The sequence below is a fragment of the Athene cunicularia genome, assembly GCF_003259725.1.
Source record: "Athene cunicularia isolate RWA chromosome 1 unlocalized genomic scaffold, athCun1 chr1_part1, whole genome shotgun sequence".
NCBI lineage: Eukaryota > Metazoa > Chordata > Aves > Strigiformes > Strigidae > Athene > Athene cunicularia.
This window is the reverse complement of record NW_020799091.1, coordinates 117,778,473-117,793,120: the sequence shown is the minus strand read 5'-3', so window position 1 is coordinate 117,793,120 and position 14,648 is coordinate 117,778,473. Positions and strand designations below refer to the sequence as shown.

Below are 14,648 nucleotides of genomic sequence, written 5' to 3'. Positions count from 1 at the left end.
AGTCAGGGTTCAGGTTAGGAAAGCTGATAGAATTAAATCCGGCCAAGGGCATCAAGGGCAACAAGAAAAGTTTCTATAGGTACGTTGGTGATAAAACAAAGACTAGGAAAAGGAAGTAAAGAGGAGATCAGGTTACCCGGGATATGGAGAAGGCTGAGGTACTCAATGTCTTTTTGGCTAATCCACTATCCATCATATTTGAGAAGTCCCTCACACAAACTCCAAAATATGAGAGATGCTCAGAGAGCACCTAAATCAGAGCTTTGAGAGGAAGAGCAGGAATAACGGTTTTGACAACAGCTAGAGGTCGGTTGCCAAATGTCCCTGCAAGGACAGGAGCCATCCCCAACCAATTCCATTCCTCCATTTCTTCCGTCAGGGGCCCACCTCCCACATCCCCAGTACACTTAGGGATCCTTTTCATGTGCATTTTGCATATAAATGCTCTTTCATATCTGGTTTGGTTTCTTTCCAAAATATTCTGAACACCTTTCAAGTCACAAGGCTGTGCCAAATTCAGCATATCCAAAGCCTATAAACATGAGCATAACGTAAGAAACTGGAGAAGCTGATATTAAAGGATTTCAGTATTTACTACTAATGCTCTGCAAGAAATGAATTTAGCCAAAATAAGAAAGGGAAGAGCAGCCAATGGTGAATTTACAGGATCTTAAGTTCTAGTCTGGAAAAGCTGACCTTTAAGTTTTCTTCTGAAACTCTTACAGTTTTATGCTAGATGTCCTCTACTCTCCATTCTACATCTTCCCTCTTCCCACCTCAATAAGGAATCAGTCAAATTTCTGGATTAGTCTGGAATAGCCCGTACAGTACAACACGCAACAAAAAGCTTTTGCTTGCTGTTGCTATTTGCCTGAGATGCTCCATATGTAGAAAGAACTTGGAAGAGGCCCTGTCAAGCTAAATTCAGTACTACAGAAACTCTTTCAAAACAATATTTTATTTTTTAAAATTATTTTTGTAAGAAGAGCCCTTGCTTCCACTATGCAATTGCTGTGAGACTCTAAGACAGTTGCTGCTACAATAGGTATCAAGTTTAAAGAGTTGAACATAAATAATACAAAGGAAATAATTATCTCTATGCAAAAATGTATGCACACATAGAGCATATATAGATGTGTGAGTGCGTGTATTTATTTACCTGTATATATGCAAGTGTTTGTATACATGCCTCCCTCATCCTACCATCACAGTGGCAGAATGCAATGTTGAAGCCTATTTCAAAACAAAACAAATTGCCTGCTGGCATTTCCATTTCAAAATGTTTCAGTAAATTGTTTTGTTAAGAGTACTATCATTTCAATCTCACTTAATCATTATTCTTCTAAACAGCATTTCCCTTTTAAAAATACACTGTTTTTTTCTACTAAGTTTTGTGGATTTATAAACTTCACTGTCCCTAAAGTAGTAATGTTGCAGAGCATGATGATTACATGACTAGATTTGATGTTGCTATGCCTGAATTTTTTTCTGAAAATTAGGTCTGAACTGGAAGGCTGTATTGTCTTCACTGTGAGTGGAAACAACGACATGAATAACAGAGAAATTTATGTAAATGAAAAAGATCTTGCTCACTTAAAAATACGTGTAAAATGCATGTATTGCTTAAAATGACCTCTCCAGTAAGACTCATTAATTTCATTTTTGATTGAAAATTTTCTCTAAGACATCAAGAAAGACTTTCAGGAAGGGAAAAAGTGAACACTGCTCTTAACTTCAAATACTTGTACATTTTCTGTATGCATATGTAAACTAATAGGAGTTCACTGACTACAGCATATTGCTTTCAATCCTGCAAAGGCAAGTACAGTATCCATTACTTCCCTGAACCAAATTACAATATTCACTGAAGTCACTGGGACTCTACCCACTCACCTCCACAGACCGTGAACCAGGTCCAGGTCCATACGTTAATTGTGCAGGAGGGGGCACTAAACCTTATTCCAAAAACCTTTCTTTAGTACTGCAGCTACATCAGAAGTAGAATTGCAAAAGAGCATAGAAATGCACAATTCAGAATCACATGGGGTCTCCTCTCAAACTCGCAGACATGCAAATTACAAGCAGTGAAAGATAGGAAGTCCTGGATTCGTCTTTCTGCCCTGGAACACCATGTAGTAAACTGCCAACCACAGCATGTAGTCCCACATGTCGGACTGTGGTTTCATGAAAGACTTGATCCAGCATTCTGAGATAGTTTGAACTGAAGTCTTAGTCAGTTGTGACATCTGCGTCCTCTGTAAATTCCACGGATGAGGTAACCTGGGTCAAACTGTGATGAAAAAAATCCATATTCATTTCACTTTTCCCCAGCTGCTTTTAAGCTTTATTTCCCCCATAAAACTGCACAGTACTTAAATTCTTAACAAACAGGAATTCTTGGTAAATATATCTAGAGTAATACATCTATTAGTAAACTTAAAAATATTATAATGAATGTAACAAGTATAATAGTTACAAAAATAATATTAATTATGACCATGCACATACATTTATTTAATGCAAACTCTCCTCTCTGGACTCAGTCAAGTACAGAGCAGAGTCCTCACCAGCTTTCTTACCTACATTTGCAAAGACCCTTTCTTTGTACTTCATCACAGAAGTTTTGGAAGCACATTTATTTTCCTGCTCAGGTTAAAAAAAAGTCTGAACAGGACATCTGAGTGATTCATCCAAATCCTTGACTAGATGTTTCAAAAAAGCCAGATATTTCACCCAAGTCAAAGATTATATAATGCCTCCATCAAATCACACTCTCTGTCATCAAGGAGTTTACAAAGCAAGCAACATGAACTACAACATTTTGAAGTAAAGGCTTTCCATGTGTTATCACATTCTGCCACGTCATAGTTATCTTGTGGTTTATCTCTCAACTGAACAGCAGGTGTGAGGTGCCTTTCACTTCAATTACATGTGTAACCAGAATGTTTTAAGTGTTTCTGACATGGTGTGTATGCATTTCCTTTTTTTGTTTGTTTTGGTTTTTTTTGTTTTTGTTTTTGTTCTGAAGGGATAGCTGGCACCGTCGTTGCCATTCATAGCATCTAGCAGCTTCCAACCTGACATAAAATCATTCTTTGCCAATATGAAATATCCGCTGGTCATGACGCATGCTGTTTCTCATCTCTGAAGATGTGAACATGCGTTTCCATACCCTGCTATCTGCTGAGGGCGAATCTCTAAAAAGGGCAATGGATAGCAGGTCAATGGATATCAAAATGATTTTTTTTCCCATAAGAATTCTTGTAGTAAAGAGAAGATGCATTCAGTCACTTAATATATACAGACAGGGACAGTACATTGCATTATAAGATCTTTCTCACTTATGTACCATTAACATTAACCAGAAAAGTAAGATTTTTAAAGGCTCAGATGCAAAAGGAAGATGTTGCTGCAAACCATGTTAGACAACCCACACAGCTCTATGAGCATCAGTGTGATACACAGACAGCATCAAAACAGAAAAAAAAAAATTGTACTGTACACAAGAGCATCCATTTTCTAAGCGCTTATTTTATATATGTAAATATTTTATTGGAACAAGAAATACATTCAACAAAATATATGGAAGAAAACATAAAAGCATAGTTTACATTAAAGTGTCATCCACACATTAAGGTAGTTCTGTGATGTCTGCTCTTGGTTGTCAGACCTGCTTCAATATGACTAGGCATCTCAGGGAAGTTTTTACAGAAGATAGGTGGTGGAAGGATGAAAGATGGAAAAACAGAGTAATAATGATGGCTAGTAGATCAAAGTATTAAGTAGTTGCCAATGGAATACCAAGATAGTAGGTAGACAAGTCCAGATAACAGATTCTTACTGTCTGTGTGTGTGGGAGGTGTATATATATAACTGAAAGGAATGGTGTCAGTTTTAAGGTATGATAAGCATCAATGTTAAAATATATGTTGTTTATACAATACAATTTTTTACAAGCCTTCTAAGATGTATATAATTGTTTCTGCCCTGGAATGCTTAAAATGAAATGAATTATAATTATATTTCAGTAATGTATTCTACCACAGAAGTTGAAACTAAACATGTCCATCAGGGGAAAAAGGCAGGTGCTGTGTTATTTACATCATGTTTCAAGTGAAAATCACCTAAACAATTTCCAAAACACAGAAATTTTCTCAGTGGTTTACTCAGCTAATAAGATCTATTTCAGTTGAAATCTATTTTCCAGTTCCTACTATCTGAAATTTTATTCTGCCTTCTTGGGAATACTGCTACAGTAAGAAAGACTTTGAAATAATAGAATGTGCAATAATTAAGCTTTGAGATTATGAGTGTTATTTGGAAGTCTTGAAAAAATGATTGTCAACTTCCCTCAATTAGAATAAAACACGGTAACTCCTATTTCCAGTGATTTCAGCTACAGATGCAGAAGTGATAGAGAGGTATCATCATTTCTATCCTATAATGGTTTTGCTGTCCTTCCTTAAAAGTCTACATTGATTTAAAGTTCTTTTCCCTCACAAAATCTTTATGGTAGCTAGATAGCATAGCTTTCAGATTTTATCTTGCCATATGTTTCAAGTTGTGTGCTTCAGTCTGCATCTGCTGAGTATCTGCTACAGTATGGCTACAACATCAACTCAAAACAATTGGGACTACAGCCTTTACAATAATTACTCTCTGCAGCTGTTGAAATCAGAATCTTTAAAAAAAATGTAAAAGCTGTAGCTTCTCTCCCTCTATTTTTATCTAAAGTAAAAACAACCACATTTTGATGGACTTTTTGCAATGAAAGATAGAAGCAGATTTTTTTCAAGGAATAATATAAACACACACTGCTTTACACTATGGAATAAAGGTATATCTGGCTTTTGCCATGACAGGTGATTTAAAGAAAACTGCATGTGGAAAAAACTGTTGTAGTACAATACATCTTAGATTTCAGAAGTCTCATTTGGAAAACGGTATTGACTAAGTTCTGCTTTTCCACAAAAATTTGCTGGTTGCCAGAAACTGAAGAATTTATTAACAGCTAAAACCCTAGCAATCCTAAGTTTCCCCCTCTTATGGTTTATGAAGGCACTGCCAACCTCTTTATCTCAACAGCTAGACAGCGAAAACAAAATCAACCTGTCTTTCCAGCAAATATATTCAAGCACCTGCATGCCGTTAGATGTGGCATCACTATAATGATGCAGAAGTTATAAAGAAACATACTTACAGCATCAAGGAAGGGTTTGATTCTGTAGTTCATACAGAACTGCTTGATTAGACTAATTCATTCATAATCTGAAAGCAATAGCCATTTTCAGCTGATCCAGTAGTATTATTTTAAAACTGCTGTGATTAAAATGATAGGATCACATAAAGAATCAGTTGTAAGGCATCTCAGGAAGACACAAGCAGGATCTCTACTGAGAGCAGACAAGGTTGCTCGTGGCTTTGTCCAGCCCGGTCCTGAAATCCTTCAAGGACAGAGGCAGCACGGCCTTGTTGGGTGGGCAACCTGCTCCACTGCCTCACTGTCCCCTAGGGGAAAAAGGTTTTCCATGTATCCAGTTGGAACCTTTCTTCTCTTGTTTAGACTTCCTTTCACTATCTCTTGCTCTTCCACCGTGCACCACCATCAGCAACCTGGTTCTACCTTCTTCATCACCTCCTCTCCTCTCTGTATAAAGATCGTATTACGTGTTCCCAAGCCTTCTCTAGATTGTACAAGTCCAGGAGTAATAATGTAAAACAAAAGGAGTTTTTAACACATGTAAAAATAGTAACAGTGAGTGCAGATAGTATTATTACTGCTGCTAAAACAACCATAAATTGGCATACTGTTCCATTAAATAGAAGAAACCATGTTTCTGCCCCAAACGATTGAGGGTGTAGATTTTCAAAGGTACTTAAGGTAGCTAATTTCCATTACATTTGGTGGAAGTCAGCTATCTGGGTAGTTTCAGATATTCACCCATGACACTGTAAGAAAACATGTCACTGTCATCGCAAGCTGAGCCCTTAAAAGACCAGCAAAGAGCACAGTTTACTGTAAGCATGTTAGCAGCCACACCTGTAACACTTTCAAATCTACAAGGAGCACATGCATAAAAATTTTCAGACTAGTACCTAAAGAAAGACAGTGCAAGGAAATAAAAAAAAGGGACGGCAATAAATACGGGGACAAAGGATGTATATGTGATGCTCTGGAATATATTTTAATAATAAAACCAGCTATTTCCTTTTTTAGTATGTTGACAAGCCTGCTATACGAATCTTGTTACTGTGATGGTGAGAAACTTCATTTTTAAATTTCAAGACTAAATCAAAAGCAAAGTCAACACTTTGGGGATTGCATGATACTAAACAATATACCAGGTGAATTGTTCTGGAGGAGTCTTACTCCAGCCACCAGCTGGAGAACTGAAGCTCAGTTCTTCTGTTTGTCTGACTTCTAAGTGTCTGCAGTTGAGATGAACTCTGTCCTTTGGCACTACATTAGCCATGGCTCTCAGGCTCTCTTTTGAATGAGTTCCTCAAAGCCACCCCTTTTCTTTGTGCATCAGGACTTGACACAACATTCAAATTATTAGAATAGTTGCCATAGAAGCATTTGGAATCTTTCTGAAATAGAAAATAAGCCTTTTTGGTTTATTTTTTGATCTACCCAATGATTTACTCTCATTTTGCAAGGATGCTGCTTTTGGCAGGGATTTATTACATTTTCTGATATATGTCAGAAATATCTAGAATGATCAGACAGGTCCCTTCCTGTTACTTTTGTTTTATAAATTTAAGAATTAATAGCTAGTAAATAAATGCAAAGAAAATTACTGCTAGGCCGTAAAATGTTATATTACCATTTTATGAACATTAATGACAATTTAAAAAATGTTGCAGTTCAATCTGCCCAGGCAGACTCTAACTTAACAATTCTGTTACCTAATTAAATCTTCATTACCTATAAAATCAGCCAGCCAACATAGCTATATGTGGATGAAGTTACTAATTTTCTGCGGAACTTGCACCATGTAATACAAGGGCAGGAGTTTAGAAGCTAATTTGGAGACATTGAAAGAAGATGCACAGGAAACATTTTCTTTCAATTATTAAACTACTACTTGTTCAAAATGTGTGGGAATGAAAGATGTACTGGTGTGAAGCTGATGTGTTGCTAATATAAGGTCTACATGGTAAAGCATTAAATGATGCATTCTGATAATCGAGTTCACCTGAACTCAGTTTAAAAGAAATTATAGACATTTTCTTTCTCTTCTTTTGAGAAGCAGTGTACAACTTTCTTTCTCTCTAAATACATACATCTATATCAGTATAGATATAATCAGTGAGAAAAATATACTAGGGCTAAACAAAAGTATATCTATCAAACTAGTGCTTTTTCTTCTCACCCAACTTTAGAAATGCATGTGGAAAGTGCATTGAATCTGAGCTGTGCACTAGATCCAAGGAGCACCACTTATGAAAAATGTAAATACTTGCAAAAATAGAAACAGTTGATCCCACTAAGCTGGTAGATGTATTTGAACTCTGGCTGGAGTTCATCGTGACTTTTCTTAATCTTCCAAAATTTCCACAGGAGCTCCATGGTGAAAGCACGGGAGCTGGGCAAGAGGGCTGCTGCATTTTTTTCTGTTTTAATTAATGGGTCTCCAATTCTTAAAGCAAGATAGCAATCAAGTATTTAAATAACAATAGGATTCTCTGTTTGTTTTCAGGGACAGAGTGAAGATGGTAATTATATGAAGTAAGTCTTGCTCTTTCAAGGTTACTTCTCCCTACTCTGTCTACTTTTTCTCTCCAACTAAATGTAGACTAGAAGCACATGGAGAATAATAAATTATGGATAACAACTTTAATTCATAGACCTCATAACGGAGAACTCTCAGTGATCTCCACTTACTCTCCTATGCACCAGCAAACAAGCTATAAATCTTCTGAATATTGTTACTAATATCCCTATCTTTTCCAGTAATTACAAGCAATATCTCAAAAAAATAGTTGCCTTATTCACTCCCACAGTATTGTGGAACAGTTTGATAACCATGGATTTAGCATTAGTGCTGAGTTCAAATAAAGTTTAAGTCTCAATGGAAAATTGAGATTTTAGTCAGTTACTAGGACATATGTAAGTTCTTTGCTTTTCTTATATTTTTTAGCTATTTTTTTTTCCCAAGTAGAGGTGATACATAGGAAAATTGGGAAAAAAAAAAAAATTAGAAATGTTACCAAAATGAATACTGGATCAAATTATTTGAATTAATTTAAACCATAATCTCATTTAAAAGGAATTTCACTTGGTTAAAACCCAGCAAAATTCAGCCATTACTTCTGGAGTCTGGAGGCATGCTAAGTAACCCATGCAAGAAAAAATTTCCACAAGAACTTGCTTGTGGCCTGCCAGCATCACTTTAAAGGAAGTGAATACCATTTGGACTATTAGAAATTACAAGTACTTAAGATGGAAACAGCATCTCACCACCAAAAGGAATATGGCAAAAGGAAACCAAAGCTGTTATGCAGTGTGTGTCTATAGCAGCAATGGCTGGTACTAGTTAGGGTACTGAGAGCAATATAATAATAGGACCTCAGAGTAAGTTAGCTCACCCACATACTCACAGAATTTCATGAAGAACTTTTGCAGCCAGTGATAGCTGTATGTAGGCTAAAAGGCGATAAAGATATACCACATATTCTTCCAAAAGGCCATTGCCCTGAATCAGCTATTAAGACAGTTCTCTCACTTTTAAGACAAACAGGATGGACTTAAGTAAGTGAATAAATAATACCTCAGGTCAGAAGTCATTTATGGAAAAATACTGGTACACTGGTCCCTTTTGTCAATTCAGGAAAATCTTGACATAGATAAATTATAGTGTAAGTAAAAATCTCAATTTCATATTAAAGTCTACAATATCTAATCTGTTTATTTAGATCAGCTTGCATATGCTGTACAAGAGTGTTAAGACTAGGGTTGCCCCTTGAACATGCTATTGGAGTAAATTTGATTAACCAAAATAAATTAGCCCTGGACAGCAGGTATGCAAACATTATCTTACTAGATAAAGTTTTATGTTAAATCACAATTTTTTCTCAAGCTTACTATACTAAAATAGTTCTAAAGATAATAATAAAAAAGACCACAACCAAGAATGTGAATTAACAGGCGTACAATGTGTCTCTGCAACTCATTCTCACTATTGTGTTTTTATATTCAGCCTCCTACCAGCTGTAACTGAATCATTTTTCCAACTTGTTAAGAGTGGTTTAACTCTGAAGTTAATGTATTGCTGATCAGAAGGGGAAGGAATTTCCAAAATGAGTTTGAATCTACTCTTTCTCTTATATACAGATATATATATTCATGTGTAGCCACTGCCGCTGTGTTCCGTATGTTCAAACAGTAGGAGTCAACAGTAACAGAAGCTGCCCTGCATGGGGAAGATGGTATTCTTCTGAAAAACCGAGACCCAATTCCTACAGGCCTTCATCCATGAACAGCCTCACCACTCTGAATCACACCAAGAGTCACACATTCCCATCCACTTTTTCCCATGAATGTTTAATAAGGATGATGGTACTGCCCATCTTCTGATCAGGACTTAAGGCCTCAGGATAAAAAGGTCAGAAGAATTGCAAGTAATTATAATGACTATTACATTAACTGTAATAGTCACCCAACAAGTACCTGAACAAGAAAAGTACCTCTGTCTCCCATGGTTTCCAGACAGCCTCGTCTATGTCCAGTTTGTTTACAGGTTAACAGTGCATCCTAGAGATTGCATATGTAAGATCTAAAGGCTTTTTATCAAAATTAAAAAATCCAAATCACTTAATCATTGTTTAGTTCAATACACACAGATAAAAATCACATTTTACCAACACTATCTAAAACTTCATGTTTTAGCAGGACTTATCTTCGGTAATGCCTTTGAATAAATACCTTGAGAGGGCAATCTGCCGTCACAGGAGTATAATGGACCCATTACAAAGACCTTGTGCCAATATATTAGCTCTCCTTCTGTCATCTCTGGCTCAGACTTCCCCCAGCTCATCATTCTGGTCCTTGTGGTTGGCAGCTATTAAAATAACAAAGACCACAGTATATGACGTGAATGAAAAGGAAATAAATCAGCATGCTGCCTACCTCCTAATAGTACCATTTTCCAGATTATCCATGGCTTCCACAAAGGATCCACAAACACTTTTGGGAAGAGCAGGAAGGATTCAATACCTGAGAGACACTGGATGAAAAAGTTCTCAAATTCAGACTTCTTAAAGTTTCTCAAGGAAGTGGCCCAGGGTTTCTCTCAAGGACAGCTTCTTCTCAAGCAACATTCAGAGAAAGAAACAAGATGGTAAAGATTACAGGGCCATATTAGCATTTATGGGACACTGTAGCTGTTCCCAAGTCTTTTATAGACCTACTAGCTGACTTAGGAAATAGCACTGCATCCTCTGCCTCAGTTTCACAATCTGCAAAGTGTGAATAATGATACTGACATCCTTTCTTAAAGTGCTGTTGGAACTGTGTATGATGAGCACTTCATAGAAGCCGTGTGTATTATTATTCTCTTTTTTTTTTTTAAATTTGAGAGGCACTTGGATTTGAGTGAGCTAGATGCCATCTCTAAGAACCTCTCAAAACCTCAGAATTTGGTTCATACAATATAAGAATGACATGGCTGTGCCATCCCTCATGTCATCAAGCAGCATTTGAAAATGCAACATTAATTCAGCATGAGCTCGATTAGAGACTCAGATCTTTCTGGTTGCCTTGTTAGAGGATTTTGCTTTTCAGGGGGTTCACCCCTCTCCAAAGTGATATGATTTGCAAAAAAGAGCCCACAATGTATGCAAAGATTAGTTGCAGTAGTTCAAAAGAAAGTGGTAACCTTTCTGCTTAACAGCAGCATTCACTTCACTAATCTACTACTGCATTTATGCCTCTCTAAAGCCTCACCTCAATCCTCAGAAAACTGAAATTTTGTACACTGCTGCCATGTTTCATTGAAGCAAATTCTAATTTCCTTCCCCATCTAACCCATAAACGGACTGTTATTAAATGTCTACATATTCTTCTCAGTTCCAACTTATTTTCGTTTTGACCTTATATTCATGTGAAAAAACGGTAATGCTCAAAGATTTATACTTGAAGAGCAGGTGAGTGAATGTGTGCAAGGCGCAGAAGAACTGTGATGAATGCATCCATTTTCCAATACGCCTTTGATTGTTTAAATAGATTATACAACTGCCTTACAAAGAACATCGAGCAAAAGTTTAGTTTGAGGATCAAATGCATCTTCACCACACATCTTATACTCGTAAACATCCTTACCCTTGTACAAATGCATCTTCATATCTTGGATTCTGTATTGAATATACAATTTTGTTGGTGAATAAGTGGCACGACCACTATTCTGTGTATATCATTATCTATTAATAAAGCTATATAAAGCCATAATAAGCCTGTTTACTTGTAGTGACTATATAGCACCTTCAGCACAGAGTGAATAAAAAAGTTCAAAACAGAAAAGAAAATCAAACAATGGGCCAGAAATAATTCTAGAAGGAACAAAATCGGTTGTAGGTTAGCCCTGGTGAGCAGCTTAGCACCTCCCCAACTGTCTTTTCAGTCCCCCCAGTGGGATGGAGGAGAGAATTGCAAGGGTAAAAGTGCAAAAACTCCTAGGTTGAAATAAAGGCAGTTTAATAGGTAAAGCAAAACCTGCACATGCAAGCAAAGCAAAACAAGGCATTCATTCACCATTTCTCATTGGCAGGCAGGTGTCCAGCCATCTCCAGAAAAGCAGGGCTCCATCAAAGCAGGGCTCCATCATGTTTAATGGTGACTTGGGAAGACAAACGTCCCACCCTTCCTCGTTCTTCCTCAGCTGTCCTTGCTCAGCATGATGTCATATGGTGTGGGATATCCCTTGGGGCAGTTGGGGTCAGCTGTCCCAGCTGTGTCCCCTCCCAACTTCTTGTGCGCCCCCTGCCTGCTCGCTGGTGGGAGACTGTGAGAAGTAGAAAACACCTTGACACTGTGTAAGCACTGATCAGCAATAACAAAAACATCCCTCTGTAATCAGCACTGTTTTGATCACAAATCCAAAGCACAGCACCACAGGAGCTACTATGAAGAAAATAAACTCCATCCCTGCCAAAACTAGTACAAGACTATAGGTGAATTTCCAAGTAACAGAGAATCCCACGCTACTGAGCTCAGCATCCAGTGAGTAGGCAACTTATGGTGGAAATGAAAACCAGAGTTACGGGGTTCTCTCACAGTGAGAGCCAGAGGAACATGCGCAGAAAAGAGCAGGGAGAAGAACTGACTGGTTGAAGGTTGAAGGTTGCCCAGCTGTGGACAAGCAGACGGGCAGAAACCTGCCTGTGGGCTAGGACAAATGACTTGAAGTGCAGGAGGAACAAAGAAACAGGCATACATACGAACCGAGAGTGGCAGAGAACAGCAACAGAAATAATGCGATGGAGGAGGAACATCTTGTCAATATGAGACACTGTTTGACAATGGTAGAATAGGGTGAACAGCGAGTCTGAAAATAAATCTGAACTCTGCGTGACAGAATCAAAGGAATAAATTGCCCTCTGAAAAATGTCATGGACTAAAAGTTAGCTCAAATGCGAGCCAGAAAAGGAGAGAGATCTTGGTAAGTCTGCCCTTAGCATAACAGGTAGACTCCCTTTCTTCTTACTAACTGCAATTTTTCAGAACATTAGTGCCAGGAAGGCTTGAACCCTTTTGACTGCCATCCCTAGCAAAGAATCATTTCACACATATTGACAGAATGTGAATCTGACCTTGAATCCACCATGTTCCATCTCTTTCAGAGCCTGATCCTGAGACAGCTGATAACAACTGTCTTTCAATCTTTGAGCTGCAGAGTGCCACTAAATAGAATTGGCAAAATATGTTTGTTAGTTATCCACCCTTATCAGAAACTTTCAGCACTCTGTATGAAAATAAGCCCCCGCAGCATTGCTTCTACAATTGCACTGATTATTTTAGCCACTACGAACACATGGGGTGGCCATCTTCAAGGTTGATTTGATTTTTTCTACAATTATTTTTTGCTTTAATGTAAGAATATAATGTGCAGAACACTGTAACCTATTCAACTGAATCAGGATGATATGTTATTGGACATATTTTAATGTGGATGCACTTTTATGTAATCCTGAAATACTTGCTATAGTAGATTGGCAATGTCTTAAAAAAATCTTTCTAGATGGATCCTACTATTTTCTTATTTTTAAAAGATGAACTGTTCTGCAAATTTTTATAGAGTATCTTTGCTGCGATTTTTGACATATGCAAAAATGCAGACTTTAGGACCATTTAAGTTTAAAAATTTCTTTCTCCAGAGAATCATGTCAATCTTACAATGCCTCATTGCCCCATGTGTAAAACAAGAATAACGTTTTTCTTTTCCCTTAAACCATCCCTTGCTCATCCTGTCTACTTAATCTGTAAACTCCCTGTAGCAGGAGCTCTTCCTTACTCTGGCACAGCAAAGCTATTTAAAGGGAGTACAATCACTTCAAACCCTTTTGATCTAATGCAAAATATATATCATACAGTAATCATCATTCTTACATGGCTAATTCTCACACCCCACTTCCTGTCCCTCCTCACCTTCAAATATTTTGGCATATTTCTATTGATTTTATAATACAAAACTGTTTTCAACATCTGTAATCATTGTATCCTTCTCCTCAAGGGCTAATTTTAACCCCCGAAGAACCAGCGTTGTGTACGTAAGGGATATATTTCAACACTTTCACCCTAAATTGTGCTGCATTCCAAACAGTCCAGTCTTAAAAGCCTTTCAATCTTCAAGCATTAAAAAAAAAAAAAAAAAAATTTACAAATTTAGCCTTGGCACAGGTATCCAGTTAAAGGACAGAAGATCAAACACATTTTTCCAAGGATCTGACAACAGCGTGGCTCTAAGGAACATGCGATTGACCAATGGCCTTTTTGTCTCTTGAGGCAGGCCTATTCCTTCCCTGAGTAACCAGCAGACTGGGAAGAATCAACTCCTTTCATTTTCTTAGGAATTGCTCTTTCTAATCTGCAAGTGCTGATGTAGCACAATCAGGGGCAGACACATTGCAATAAAGGTTGCAAGGAAGAAATTGCAATGCTGGAACGTGGTCAGTGGATTCATTTTAATGGTTCTGCATATGGCTAGATAAAAAAAGCATCATTGATTTCCTGCTGACCCTCTCCTCCAACTTAATGAATGAAAGCTACTCATGTTAAAAAGGCATGCGGCATGAAAAGGTCTGTTACTACCATCAAGACTGTGAGGAAAAACTGATAAACAAGGTTTGAGGTAATACCTGTCACATGAGGAAACTGCCCAGGTTTGGGATGTACAGAATACAGCATGCTAGCATTGCAAACCAGTGTGAATCTGGTACTATTTCTTTACTGTAATTCCTCTTTTTCAATTCTTATTTTTTGGCATCACTCAGAGAAGCAGCACTTTGAAGGAGCTGAACCCTGCAGGAAATACACCTGCACTACTCAACAATAACTCATCAGTCTTCAACACCTGATCCAGGTTCTTTGGTTCACCCAAGATAAAAAGGGAAGGAAATTGCTTCTGAAGAAGGGGTGACAAATTTCCTTT

At 37.5% G+C, this 14,648-nt stretch overlaps 1 long non-coding RNA gene across 2 annotated transcripts; it reads right to left on the bottom strand.

Moving 5' to 3' along the window:
- Window positions 1–998: 998 nt before the first annotated feature.
- Window positions 999–14,168, bottom strand: LOC113485331. Of its 2 annotated transcripts, XR_003399406.1 has the most exons (4): window positions 11,753–14,168; window positions 10,220–10,308; window positions 9,929–10,064; window positions 999–3,197 (listed from the first exon to the last, which is right to left on the bottom strand). It is a non-coding gene; the product is annotated as an uncharacterized LOC113485331 (long non-coding RNA). The 2 variants fall into 2 exon arrangements; XR_003399405.1 differs by lacking the exon at window positions 11,753–14,168 and having other exon boundaries at window positions 10,220–10,701.
- Between the last annotated feature and the right edge of the window lie 480 nt (window positions 14,169–14,648).